At 43.1% G+C, this 14,149-nt stretch overlaps 1 long non-coding RNA gene and 1 other non-coding gene across 3 annotated transcripts in view; one reads left to right on the top strand and one right to left on the bottom strand.

Moving 5' to 3' along the window:
* The window catches only part of LOC109548906 (uncharacterized), a 78,099-nt gene extending 66,414 nt beyond the window's left edge, over positions 1–11,685 (bottom strand). For both annotated transcript variants that reach the window (XR_002175086.3, XR_012326108.1), the window contains exons 1-2: positions 11,332–11,685; positions 9,866–9,958 (exon numbers count right to left, since the gene is read on the bottom strand). This is a non-coding gene — a long non-coding RNA (uncharacterized lncRNA). The remainder of the gene's footprint in view (positions 1–9,865; positions 9,959–11,331) is intronic.
* Positions 11,686–11,850: 165 nt separating this feature from the next.
* TRNAT-CGU (transfer RNA threonine (anticodon CGU)) lies at positions 11,851–11,922 on the top strand. Its single transcript has one exon. It is a non-coding gene; the product is annotated as a tRNA-Thr (tRNA).
* The last annotated feature ends 2,227 nt before the right edge of the window (positions 11,923–14,149 follow it).

The raw sequence follows: 14,149 nt of genomic DNA, 5'->3' as shown, positions 1-14,149 counted from the left end.
CACAATTATAGCCAAAGATGTCAATACCCTCTCTCAGTAATTGACTGAACAAGTCAACAGAAAATCAGTAAGGATTTAACAAAAAAACAAAAACGATACTAGCAGCCAACTTGACCTTATTGACATTTACACAACACTTCACCCAACAACAGAATACACATTCTTTTCAACAGCACATGTTCCCCAACCACAGTGAAGTTAAAGTAGGAATTAATAAAAGGAAGATCCTTTTGAAAATCCCCAAATATTTAGAAACTAACACACTTTTGTGTAACCTGTGGGACAAAAAAAAAAATAAGCCAAAGGAGAAAATAAGTATTTTGAACTGAATGAAAATAAAAACACAATATATCAAGTTGTGTGATAACCTGCTAAAGCGGTATCTGAAGAGAACTTTTATAGCACTAAATGCCTTTATTAGAAAAAAGAAAGTTCTCAAATCAATGGCCTCAGTGTCCACCCTAAAAAAAGAAAAAAAAACCTAGAAAAAGAAAAGCAAATTAAACCTAAAATAGAAGAAAGTAAATAATGAAGTCCAGAGCAGAAATCAATGAAATAAACAGAAAAGCAATACAGAAAAATCAATGGAACTAGAAACTGGTTCCTGGAGATCAGTAAAAGTGATAAACCTCCAACAGACAAATCAGGAAAACAAAGCAAGAGGACACAAATTACCAATATCAGGAATGAGAGAGGTGACATCACTACAGATTCTACAAATATGAAATGGATAATAAGGCAATATTATGAAAAACTTTATGTCAATAAATTCAACGACTTAGATTAAACAATTCCTTGAAAGTCAAACCATGAAGTTCACTTAAAAAGAAATAAATAACCTGATTAACCCTATATCTATTTTAAAAAAGTTGAATTAATAGTGAAAAACCTTTTCATAAGGGAAACCACAGGCCCAGATGGCTTTTCTGGTGAATTCTACCAATCATTTAAGGAATAAACAATACCAGTTATATGCAAACTCTTCTAGAAAACTGAAAAGGAGGCAATACCTCCCAACTTATTCTATGATGCCAGTATTACCCTGACACCAAAGCCAGACAAAGACATTATTAGAAAAGTAAATTACTGACCAATATCCTTCAGGAACATAGAACATTTCTAAACAAATTTTAGAAAATTGAATCCAACAATATATAAAAAGGATAATATATCCTAACCAAGTGGAGTTTTGTCCAAGGAATGTAAGGATGGTTTAATGTTTGAATAATCAATCAGTGTAATTTACCATATTAACAAACTAAAAAAATTTAAAACCATGATCATCTTAATAGACACAGAAGAAGCATTTGGAAAAAGCTGACATTAATTCCTGATTTTTTTTAAAATCCCTCACCAATTAGGAATAAAAGGGAACTTCCTAACCTGATAAAGGCCATCTATGACAAACCCACAGGGAACACCATGCCTAATATTGAAAGACTGAATGCTTTTTCCTTAAGATCAGAAATAAACTAAGAATGTCCTCTCTCACCACTCCTACTCAACATTATACTGGAAGTTCTAGACAATAAGGCAAGAAAAATAAATAAAAAGCATTCAGATTGGAAAGGAAGAAGTAAAACTGTCACTATTCACAGATTACATGATTGCCTATATAGAAATCTGAAGGAATCTACCAAAAGACTACTAATAAGTGAGTTTAACAAGGTGGCAGAATAGCAGGCCAATATAAAAAATGCAAGTGCGTTTCCATCTACCAGTAATGAACAATCAGGACTTGAAATTTTAAAATAATATCATCTATAATATACTCCAAAATATGAAAAATAAATCTGACAGAATATGTGAAAGGTGTGTACACTGGGAATGACAAAAACACTGCTAAGAGAAGTTAAAGAAGACCTAAATAAATCAAAAGATATATCATGTCCAGGAACTGGAGGACTCAATAGTGTCAATATGCCAGTTCTCTCCAAATTGACCTAAAGATTTAATGCAATCCCAATAGGCTTCTTGTATAAATTGTTACCAGATTCTAAAATTCACATGGAAATATAAAGGAACTAGAATAGTCAAGAGGAAGGACAAAGTTGGAATACTAACACTACCTGATTTCAGGACTTATTATAAACCTGCATTAGTTAAGATAGTGTGGAACTGGTGTGAAAATAGACAAATAGATCAATGGAACAAAACAGAGCCCAGAAATAGACCCACACATATGTGGACAACTTATTTTCAACAAAGGTGCAAAGGCAATTCAGTGGAGAAAGGATGGTCTTTTCAACAAAAGACAATGGAACAATTTGATACCTATATACAAAAAAGCGAACTTCCATTCATAACTCACAATATATACAAATTTAACTACAAATGGGTCATCGACCTAAATGTAAAAACCCAAATTATAAAACTTTTAGAGGAAAACATAGGAAAAAAACATTGTTACTTTGACTTAAGCGAAGTTTCTTAGATATAACAAGAAAAGAATGATGCAAAGGAGAACAAATAGATAAACCAGATTTTATCAAAATTTAAAACTTCTGCTGTTAAAAGAACACTGTTAAGAGAAGGAAAAGAGCCACACAGGGGAGAAAATATTTGGAAATCATATATCTGATAAAGGATTTGTATCCAGAATATATCAAGAACTTTCAAAATTCAATAATGAGGGGGCTTCCCTGGCAGTCCAGTGGTTAAGACTCTGCACTTCCTTGGGACTTCCCTGGTGGCGCAGTAGTTAAGAATCCGCCTACCAATGCAGGGGACACGAGTTGGAGCCCTGGTCCAGGAAGATCCCACATGCTGCAGAGCAACTAAGCCTGTGCGCCACAACTACTGAGCTGGCATGCCACAACTACTGAGCCCGCGCACCTAGAGCCCGTGCTCCACAATGAGAGAAGCCACTGCAATGAGAAGCCCACACACCACAATGAAGAGTAGCCCCCACTTGCCACAACTACCGAAAGCCCATGTGCAGCAACGAAGACCAACGCAGCCAAAAATAAATAAATAAATTTATTTAAAAAAAAAAAAAAAGACTCCGCACTTCTACTGCAGGGGGCATGGGTTCGATCCCTGGTCGGGGAACTAAAAGCCCACAATCCGCGTGTCACGGCCAAAAAAACCAGAAAAACAACCCAATAAAAAATGCATAAGGCGTATGAATACTTCTCCAAAGAAGACAGATGAATAGTAGATAAACACATGAAAAAAATGCTCAACTTCATTAGTCATTAGAGAAATGCAAACTAAAACAATGAGATAGCACTGCCCACCTGTTAGAATGGCTAAATTAAATTAAAAAGACTAACCATACCACGTGTTGATGAGAATGTGGAGGAACTGGAACTCTCCTACACTGCCAGTGGGGATGCAAAATGGCACAACCACTCTGGAAAACAGTCAGTTTCCTAAAAATATAAACATCTGATCCAGGCATTCCACTCCTATGTATTCACCCAAAAGGAAGGAAAGCTTTTTAATGTCCTTTCAAAGGCTGGTACACAAATGTTCATAGTAGCTTTATTTGTGATAGCCCCAAACTGCAAACAACTCAAATGTCCATACCACTCATAAGTAACAAGGAACGAACTCTTGGTTCACAATAACGTACAGCATGGATGGGTCTTGAAATAATTACACTGAATGAAAGCCAGGAAAAGAATACATAAAACAACAAGGTCCTACTATATAGCACAGAGAACTATATTCAATATCCTATGATAAACCACAATGGAAAAGAATATTTTTTTAAAAAGAATGTATGTGTATATATACATATATATAAAACTGAATCACTTTGCTGTACAGCAGTAATTAACACAACACTGTAAATTAACTATACTTCAATTTTACATATATATTTTTTTGGCTGCACCACGTGGCACGTGGGATCTTAGTTCTCCGACTAGGTATCCAAACTGTGCCCCCCTGCACTGGAAGCATGGTGTCTTAACCACTGCACTGCCAGGGAAGTCCCCAATTTTTTTAAAAAAAGAAAAAGAATACACACTGTTTCGAGTCCATTTATATAAAATTCTAGGATATACAAACTAACAGATAGTGACAGAAAGCAGAATGGCTGTTGGAGGGTGGGGGAGATGGATTACAAAAGGACAGGAAGAAACAACCAAAAACCAAAACCCCAATTCAAAAGAAAAAAGCCACCCTGGATTTCTACAAGTGTTTTTTACCTGAATGGAACTAGTGGCTTTTATTTGAGATAAGCTGAGATCTGGACGTAGTGTTCAAACTTTCTCTAAATACTTCCCATCGTGTTATTTTTAGAGCTAGCATGGGATTAAATAGCACTCACTAATATACCGTGACAACCGGCAAACACACAGAGGTAAACGCCAGAGAAACCGTTCACACTTCCAAGGCCTCTAGTTGGTCCAACGAGCAGTTACAGAGACAGAAAGCATCACAAGAAGACACAGTGACAGCTTTTTAAGAACCATGAAAGGAGAGAGAAGAACAGCAAAATGTTTCCAATAAAATCTTACTCATGTTTCCAAAAAAGCAATTCTAACTTGTCCATAATGGAACAAGGAAGAAGAGAAAAGGTCATCTTTCATGTTCAACATTTTTCTACCTAAGTTTTACGTGTATATGTACAGTTTTACAGCACTAAAGCGGAACCACAAGGGGAAAATGCAAAAGGTAGGTTCTTCTCTGTAAGTAAATTTATCATCACAGTTTCTCTCGTTTCCTTCCACCCATTTATCTTTTCAAGTTGCCAAGAACATCCCTGGGAATAATCACCTCCTACGTCAAAAGCTGGGGATAGGATAATTGGCATCTGATGATGGGAGATGACATCTTTAAATAGTCACTTTTAACTTCATAACATATATTTCATCTTTAACCATGTATATACTGCTTCAACTCCTAGGTTTAAAATGCAGGGGGGGTATATTGGAAGATGCCCCAATAACAAGGATAAATTCTCCAAAAGTTTGCAATGGCTAAAAAAAAATTTGAAACCCATTAGATCAAGTGTCACTTATGTAACAAGGATCTTAAAATACAAGGCCTAGGAAAAGGTCAACATCCATCCTATCTATCTATCTATCTGTCTGTCTGTCTGTCTATCAAAATGACTTCCTGGTTAATGATTAAAGGTTTGAGTTTTTGAAATATCATATACTATGAATAAACCTAAAGGAAAATAAATGATTCTTTGCGGTACTAATAAACACACACCATGTATCATTCATGTGAGATGCTGGTACTACTTTATATAAAGTGGCAACATATGTGAAGGAACCCATTTGGGACATTCACATAATGTTTCTTACAAGCTCATAATACTGGAAACCAAAGGAATTTGTTCGGTTTGATACCAACACACTCACACCCATAACACGTCTCCACCACATTGGGTGGACCTCGGCCAAGACATCACACAAAGTGCGTGGCTGATTGTTTCTGCCTCGTCCAAACCACCTCCGCACAAAGTTGAAAATGAGAGCCTCAAGCAAGAGCAAATACAACTCCTGTAGCCCAGTAGCACTGATGGCCGGCTCACTCACCGGCAAGCAGATGCTTGCAGCACTGTTTGCTTAAGGCTGCTACCCTACGGCAGAAAGTTATCTTAGGAAAGCAATGACCCTGACATCTATGCTAAAGAACCTTCCACATGTGTGCACTGGGAGCCACGTGCAAAGATGCAAGAGCAGCTCTGCTTGTAACGAAGAAAACTTGGAAACAACCCAGGTGGCCAGCAATAGGGGATTTATTAAAACTGTGCTGCAGTCCCCCGAGCAGACTAGAACACAGTGGTTACAAGGAATGAGCTAGAGCCATAGGGAGTGACACGGTTAGACCTCTGATGCTTTGTAGAGTTAACATCAAAAAGAAGACATGTTTACAAAATATGCACCATTTGTTGAGGAGAACAACCCCCCCAAAACACTACCTATGTATAAACACATATCAACAGAAAAAGATGTGGGAAAATCCAAAAAAACTCCTAAGACTGGTCACCTCAAAAAGGAAGAGGAGAGAGAGGAAGGAATTGAGAGCTGAGAGGGTGGGAGTCCTCCATGTAATACAGGACAAGTAATAAGAGAAACAGCAATTTATCCTGTTACTGTCGACTGCTTTTTATATCCATAAAACCGTCACCAACTCTGCACACTAATGTTTGTGCCTCAGATAACCTGGTTGACCTTTTCAGAGCGTATCCGGAAAAAAAAAGGGAAAAGAGAAAGAACAAAACTTTTTACTGTTCATAGCTGCCAGCTTGATCTTATTCTGGTTCTGGAATGAACCAATTTAAACTTATTTTTCCAGGGTTAGAGGTTCTAAGATTGACTTGATGAGGTGATATCAGGGCATTCTATACAGCTGTAATTTTTCTGCAGAATTCCTCTTTGTACCATTTTCTGTATGGTTGGCATTATTTGTGAAAGGGAGTTGAAAAAACTACTGCCTCTCTCTCCAAGCTGGGAGACCTTCAGTTTTTCAGAGGTTACACAGGCAACACATCCTGCTTCAGTCCTCACCCTGCTATGTTCTGCAGGGGCCTGCACACTGCCTCTATGTGGCAGGGATTCCTGCTTGGATGGAGTGCCAAAAGAAGGTAAACACAGGTACCACGAACTTTCTAGCTGCTCTTCCACTGAAAATCACAGAAATCTCACATGATGAAATGCCAGCGAAATGAATTTAGAATCCAAGAGTCATAGGCACCAGCAACAAACAACTGAAATATTCATAGATGGGGGGACTCCATAGTGTTAAGACATTAATTTCCCCCAAATTCAATTATAGCTTTACTACAATCCCAATCAAAATCCGAGCAGGCATTTTGTAGAAACTGATGAGCTGATTCTAAAAAGTATACAGAAAATCATATGGAAACAAAGGACTAGAATAGGCAAAACAGTTTTGTAAAAGAAGAACAAATTTGGAGGATTTAAAAGACGTGACTTCAGTACTCTCCATAAAATACAATCAAAGCCTGTGTGGTAACTGGCATACAGATAGATATACAGATCAATGGAACACAAACCACAGCAACCGACCACACGTACACGGTCAAGTGAATTTCAACAAAGGCACCAGGGCAGTTGCATGGAGAGAGGATCATCGTTTCAACAGATGGTGCTGGATATGGGAAAAAATGGACATCAAGCCCAACCTCACACCATACACAAAAATTAACTCAAAATGGATCCTAGACCTAAATGTAAAAGCAAAAATGATAAAAATTCTTGGAGAAAACCTTTGTGACCCAGGTAGACAAAGCTTTCTTAGGAAACAAAAAAGCATAAAAGAAAAACATTGATAAACTGGACTTCATCAAAATTAAAAACTTCTGCACTTTGAGAGACCCCACTGAGAACATGCAAAGGCAATCCACCAAGTAGGAGAAAATACTAACGATACGTATATCTGAAAAAAGACTTCTGTCCAGAACATACAATGAACTCTGATGATTCAAAAATAGGAAGGTGGGCTTCTCTGGTGGTGCAGTGGTTAATAATCCGCCTGCCAATGCAGGGGACACGGGTTCGAGCCCTAGTCCAGGAAGATGCCACATGCTGTGGAGCAACTAAGCTTGTGTGCCACAACTACTGAGCTTGCACTCTAGAGCTCGTGAGCCACAACTACTGAGCCCGCGTGCCATAACTGCTGAAGCCCGCGCGCCTAGAGCCCATGCTCCACAACAAGAGAAGCCACTGCAATGAGAAGCCCATGCACGGCAATGAAGAGTAGCCCCCACTCGCCACAACTAGAGAAAGCCTACGCGCAGCAACAAAGACCCAACACAGCCAAAAATAAATAAATTTATTTTAAAAAAAAAAAGAACTGGGTTTAAAAAAAAATAGGAAGGCAAACAAGCTATAAAAATGGGCAAAAGATTTGAGCAGACACTTCACAAAAGATGTAACAGGGACTTCCCTGGTGGTCCAGTGGTTAAGAATCTGCCTTTCAATGCAGGGGACGCAGGTTCGATCCCTGGTCAGGGAACTAAGATTCCCACATGCCGCAGGACAACTAAGCCCACGCACTGCAACTACTGACCCGTGCACATCAACTAGAGAGCCCACATCCCACAATGAAAGATCTTGTGTGCCGCAACGAAGACCCGATGCAGCCAAAAATAAATAGATAAATAAAAAAGACGATGTAACAAATGACCAATGAGCACATGAAAAAGTGCTTAACATCATTAGTCATCAGGGAAATGCAAATTAAAATGAGGTACCACCACATACCCACTAGAGTAGCCAAAATAAAAGACAAATGGACCCAGAGATTATCATACTAAGTAAGACAAAGACAAATATTATATATCATTTATATATGGAATCTAAAACAAATGACACAAATGAACTTATTTATAAAACAGAAATAGATGCACAAACATAGAAAACAAACTTATGGTTACCAAAGGGGAAAGGGGTGGGAAGGGATAAACTAGGATTTTGGGGATTAACAGATACACACTACTATATATAAAACAGATAACCAACAAGGACCTATTGTATAGCACAGGGAACTATATTCAGTATCTTGTAATAACCTATAATGGAAGAGAATCTGAAAAAGAGATATATATATATAAAATTAATCACTTTGCTATATACCCGAAACTAACATAACATTGTAAACCAACTATACTTCAATAAAAATAAGAAGAAGAAAATAAAAGACAGGAATTGAAAGATGTGACCCAACTGGAAAGCATATATTTCTGGCGGGAATGTACAATGGCACCATATCACCTGGTCCTCGGCCCCTATCCCGTGTGTCCTCCACGCATTCAATTCACAGGTTCATATAACCTGCCTGGCCTCATCAAGCCTGCTCTAAAACCCTGAATTTATGAGATAAAGCAATGACGGGGGCTGTGGCCTCTGGCTCTGGCCCTGGGTTCTGAACTGTCCGTCACCGACAATGCAGTCGCAGGGATAGCTAAGTGAGCTATTTGAGTAGCTAAGTGAGCCTTCTTCAGGCAAAGTCTTGATTTAGGTGATCAGAGAAAAGCCTGCTGTCAGCACCTCAGGCAACCTAAATATCCAAGCCTGAGGGGGCTTTTTTCCCTCCTCTGCAAGAAAATTAATTTCTCCAAGAACTCTTTAAAGCAGTTCTCAAAGTGAGGGCCCGGACCAGCAGCACCAGCACAGCCTGGGAGGTTGTGAGAAAGGCAGAACCTCAGCCCCACCGCAGGGTCCATCTGCATCTTCCCAAGATGTTCAGGTTCAAGTGCCGAGCGTGCTAGGCCACAACCAAGGCTCCATGGAGCTAACGCAGGTGAAAGCCCTTCACACACTGTGAAGTGCTGTTAAGATGGATGCAGCCCTTGCTGCGGAGGGGCGGGGGAAGGCGGAGGGGCCGGGGGAGGCGGGGAGGCGGAGGGGCGGGGAGGCGGGGAGGCGGGCAGCAAGCAGGGGTGAAGGTGTTGAGGGCGGCCCCAACAGAGGAGTCGGTGGCCGCAGAAGTCCTGCCTGGAAGGAGACAGTGTCTCCAAGACACCTTCATTTTTTCAAGCAACCTCAACTGTGGTTAATCACTTTTAGACCCACTGCATTTCAGTGGGGTTCGGGTGAATCATTTCAGAGGAGTGAGGGAGTAAAAAGGCTTGAAGGTTTCTAGGACCCTCAGCAAGCCTTTCTGAAAACCTGATAAAAACTGTGGCATCCCTTTCCCAGAAACACACACATTTTACATACACTTTTGGTGAATTCACAGATTTTTTAGTCTTGAGTGCAGTGGGCACCAGATTAAAAATCTCGGGGAAGGGCTTATCTAGGAAGTTCAGCGCCAGGACTCTGCTGGCACCGTAGCTGGAAGGCACTGGCCAAGGAGGTTCTCCAGAACCACGTGGAGGACCACACTGAAAGGAATCGCATGTTAATTTCCTCTACAATACTTTTTGAAGACCTACCTGTGCAGGTACCTCTCTAAGACGCTGGGGCCAGGACGGACAGATCCTCCAGCCAGGTGTCCAAGATTTGTGGCTTCTCAGGGCTCCTTACACCTGTGAGAGAAGTAGGATCAGACCTGTGTTCTCTACTTTAGGGCTCACAGAAGGTCACAGGGCCAGCCTCCCTCAGGACACCCCAGACCCTGCGTACCTCAGGCATCCCACCTGCCCACCAAGATTCAGATGCACCTCTATCATTTAATCCCCTCCCTCCCCTCAGAAGACAAAGCTGAAGAAAGCACCTGTTAGAATCTCATTTCCATTCCACCTGCCAGTTAGTTCTGGGCTCAGCTCACATGTGATGTTCTCTCATTTGCTAATTTCTTTTCACTTTTTATAAGCCCTATCACTTCTGCACAATAATTCCAACAACTCAGTGAACACCAAAAAATGGAGGGGGACAATGGAATCAATTTTATCATCAACCATTCAAAGGCAATGCTCAGTAATACATTTTAATTCTGAAAATGTTCAATTTTTTTTTTTTTTTTTTTTTTTTTTTAATTAAAGAGCTGCAGTGAGATTTGCACATAGATCTCAAGCACTCCGGGAGCAGTATCTCAGAGTTCCTGTTTGAGGGTAAATGCCAGGGCCTTTTCCAGTCACCTGCCCAAACCGTGACATTTAAAGCAACTTGGTGGACACAACTTCCTGGCATATATAGGTTTCCCATTTGCCTATACACCTGCACAGTGGGCTGTGGACATTCTTAATTTATGTCTCCTTATACCCTGCGAGCATCACTGGTACCAGGCGGCAAAGGTGCACGTAGCAGAATGTTCTGTGCAGCTAAAAAGCTGCAGACAACCCAAGGCCTTACTCCCAGAAATTGATTAAATCAACTGTGATAGAGCCACTGGATGGGAAACCGTGCAGCTATTAAAGAGAATAAGGTATCCCATCCATGCATTATATTATGGTATATAATGCAGTATATATAATTTACGATGCAATATTGTAATAGTACCCATCACATTAATGTATAAGAGAAACTGTTAATTTTAAAAATAATATATGCTATTACTTATCGTGATTATAAAATGTACTACAAGCCACTGTATTAGTTAACACATCCATACATTAATTAATGGAGAATCAAAGTGCACTTTAAAGTCAGTCCATTTGAATAAAAATAAAAGGGCACGTTTGAATACATAAATGTGAATATGCGTATCAATCGTCTAGAGCATTGGGGCTCAGCCTTTCCCGCGCAGCGGCATCATCTGGAGGAGAGCCTGTTAAAGCCCAGATTGCCCGGCTCCCCCAGCAGGTCTAATTGGGCAGGTCTGGGGTGAGCCAGAGAAGTTGCATTTCTAACCAGCTCCCAGGTGATGCTGCTGGCCCCGGGTCCAGGCACACACCCAGGGCTCAACCGCGGCAATCTGGGGGAAGAGGAGCTTTGGGGCTTTTTATTTCAGAAAACTTACACATTCATTCAACAACCCTCGTTGAGCGTCAGCTCCATGCAGGGCAGCCGTGGACCGCCCGAGGGGTCGGGCTAGTAAAGGAACCACAGCCTTTTCCTCCGCCTCCTGGGTGCCTCACCCTAGAGGGGAAACTGAGGCCCCGAGACCGGTTGTCCAAAGTCGCGGAGTCTCTCTGGAAGCTGGGATTCGAACCTCAGGCTCTGAAATGCCTGCGAGCGTCCTGAGCGCTCCCGAGCTCCAAACGAGTTCCTCCCGCCGAGCCTGTGGGGACTCTGGGGGCTCCGGAGACGAAGTCCCCGGCCCCACTCGGACACGAAGGGTAGGACGGACTTCCCTGCCCGTTCTGCTGCCGTGAGTCCGCTGCGAGCGGCCGGCGCGCGCACGCTTGAGCCCCGCCCCACCGGCCGCTGCGAAAGGGCGGGGCCGGGCGGGTGCGCTGGGGCCCGCGCTCGTGCCCGTGGGGCGAGCGCACGGGAGTGGCGCCAGGATAGAGGCTCGCCGAGCCGCCATTCTAACGCAGGCGCGGTGGCCAAGTGGTAAGGCGTCGGTCTCGTAAACCGAAGATCACGGGTTCGAACCCCGTCCGTGCCTAGCATTCTCACTTCCCTAGAGGGGGCCACTTTTTAGGGGTGTGACCACTTTTCGAGAGTAATCATCGACGTTCTATCCTTTCCGGATCCCGTATTAATCAATAGATCTTCGCCTCTGGGAGACGACGGAGCCAACTGTTTTCACTCAGTTTAAATTCAGGCTCTCTCCGGCCCGCGCAGGTCAAAGTCCGGGTGGCCCGGCCTCATGCCCTGCTGTGCCGCCAACTTGACCCGCGGGGCGTTTGGCTCCCGCAGACAGCGCCCCCCTGCAGTCCCCGGACGCCTCGTCCTGTGCGGGATGGAGGAGGGCTCCGGGTAGACGGGGGTCTGAAACTCCGAGGCCCCGGAGGTCACGTGAAAACCGTGGCCCGAGCAATGCTTTTAGCGCAGAAAAACCTACAGCGGATGGCCCTCGGTTCAAGAGCCACTAAGCATTTTTCTGAACGTTTAAGTCCAATTGTTTCCACACTAATGAGAGAACTGCCGTTGCCTGACACTGAGCCCACACCCAGAGTCAGCTGGTGTCTGGCTTGCTATTTTTAAAAGGAAATCCATTGTAGGCACTGCGTTAGAGAGGAAATCCTGCCCAGACTTGGAGCTGGTCCGACATGAAAATCTAAAGCTCTCTCCTCTCTCTCTCTCGGAGCCTCCGTTTGCCACCCAGTAAAATGGATCTCTGGTCAGCGCTGGCGTTTGTGAAGCAGCTGACGAGAGACTGTAGAGGCGGCTTCAGTAAACGGAGCTACCGTCGTATGGCACCCGTTTTCTTTGCATCACCACGGGGCTGCTCGAACGCATTTAAAGATGTTAATGCAATTACCTCAACCTCCAAGAGCTGGCATATTGTATAATCTGGAAACCAGCTTGACCTAAATTGGGGAAACCTGTATCAGCGCGAGATTCCTACTGGAAGAAAGCATTAATGGAACTCTCGGTGTGTGCCTAGTGGAGCTGGAGTCTGGGGCAACCTCGGTGAACGAGGGTGGGTTCACTCAGAGAGAGGGGGAGATGGATGCGAAGGAGATCGGAGAGCCTGGCAGGAGCGGCGGGGGGTAAGAGTCCTCCTCTGCAGCAGAGCGCTCACACTTGTGAGCAGTTCATCGGCATCCCCTGGAGCCGTAGTTAAAATGCCGAGCGCTGGGCCCCACCCCCCAGAGCGTCTGCATTCTGTTAGTTAGTGGTGGGGCTTGACATTTGCATTTCTAACAAGCTCCCAGGTGATGCTGACGGTGTTAGTTCCGGGACCACCCATTGCGAACCATTCCGCTAAAGAGAGCTATATTCTAAAGCCACATTCTAAACCCAGGAGCACGTGTGTATGCATGTACACAAACATGTGAGTTAGTGCCTATAAAAACAGTGAACACCAGTCCTTCTCACACTTCAGCCTGAGGATCAGGTTAAAATTTAGGTCTGACTGTGTGTCTGCGGTGGAGCCGGAAAATCTGCATTTCTAATTGGTGTTTTAGTGATGCTGATGCCGCTGGTCCCACACCTCACTGAGTATGGGGGGGAGGGGGGAAGAAGGACGCACACAAAAATAATGTAACGGAGCAGGACCCTATGGGGCCTTCCCGGGGTAGCCTTCCCCCACATCCTCTGCTTTAGCTCCTCTCTGAAGTACCTAGATAAGTGTTTGATGTGAAAGTGTTTCACAGATGTGAAAAAACCCACCAAATGGAAGTTATTAACTACTTGATGACCGTGAGCATGTAGCCCCCAGGCCTCCTGGAGCCTAAGGACTAATAAAGTTAACTCCTGTGCCACTGCCCTGTTACCTCACCATCAACCAATCAGAGACCCGTACAGGAGCTGGTCCCGTACCCTGCGGCCCCCTTCCCTCACTTGGCCTTTAAAAATGCTTTGCTGAAACCCTTCAGGGAGTTTGGGGGTTTGGGGGACACGAGCCACCTGTCTCCTTGCATGGCCCTGCGATAAACCTTTCTCTGCTCTAAACTCGGATGTTTCTGTTTGTTTGGCCTCATTGTACATCTGGCACATGAACTTGGGGTTGCTAACAATAACAGTTGTTGCCTCTCTGGAGGGAAGTATGATGGGGTAGCTGTTGAAAGGATTCCTTCACTTCTTACCCCGTGAACTTTCACATTGTTTGGATTTTCTACCAGATGATTGTATTACGTGTGTAATTTTTTTCCCCCAGAATCACCTCCAAAACCCACAAAGGCAAAAAGAACCTATTAGAACACAGGCAAATTATAACGATTCAG

The sequence above is a fragment of the Tursiops truncatus genome, chromosome 15 (genome assembly GCF_011762595.2).
Source record: "Tursiops truncatus isolate mTurTru1 chromosome 15, mTurTru1.mat.Y, whole genome shotgun sequence".
NCBI classification, from domain to species: Eukaryota; Metazoa; Chordata; class Mammalia; order Artiodactyla; family Delphinidae; genus Tursiops; species Tursiops truncatus.
The sequence above is the reverse complement of the archived record's forward strand: the minus strand, read 5'-3'. Positions and strand labels throughout refer to the sequence as shown.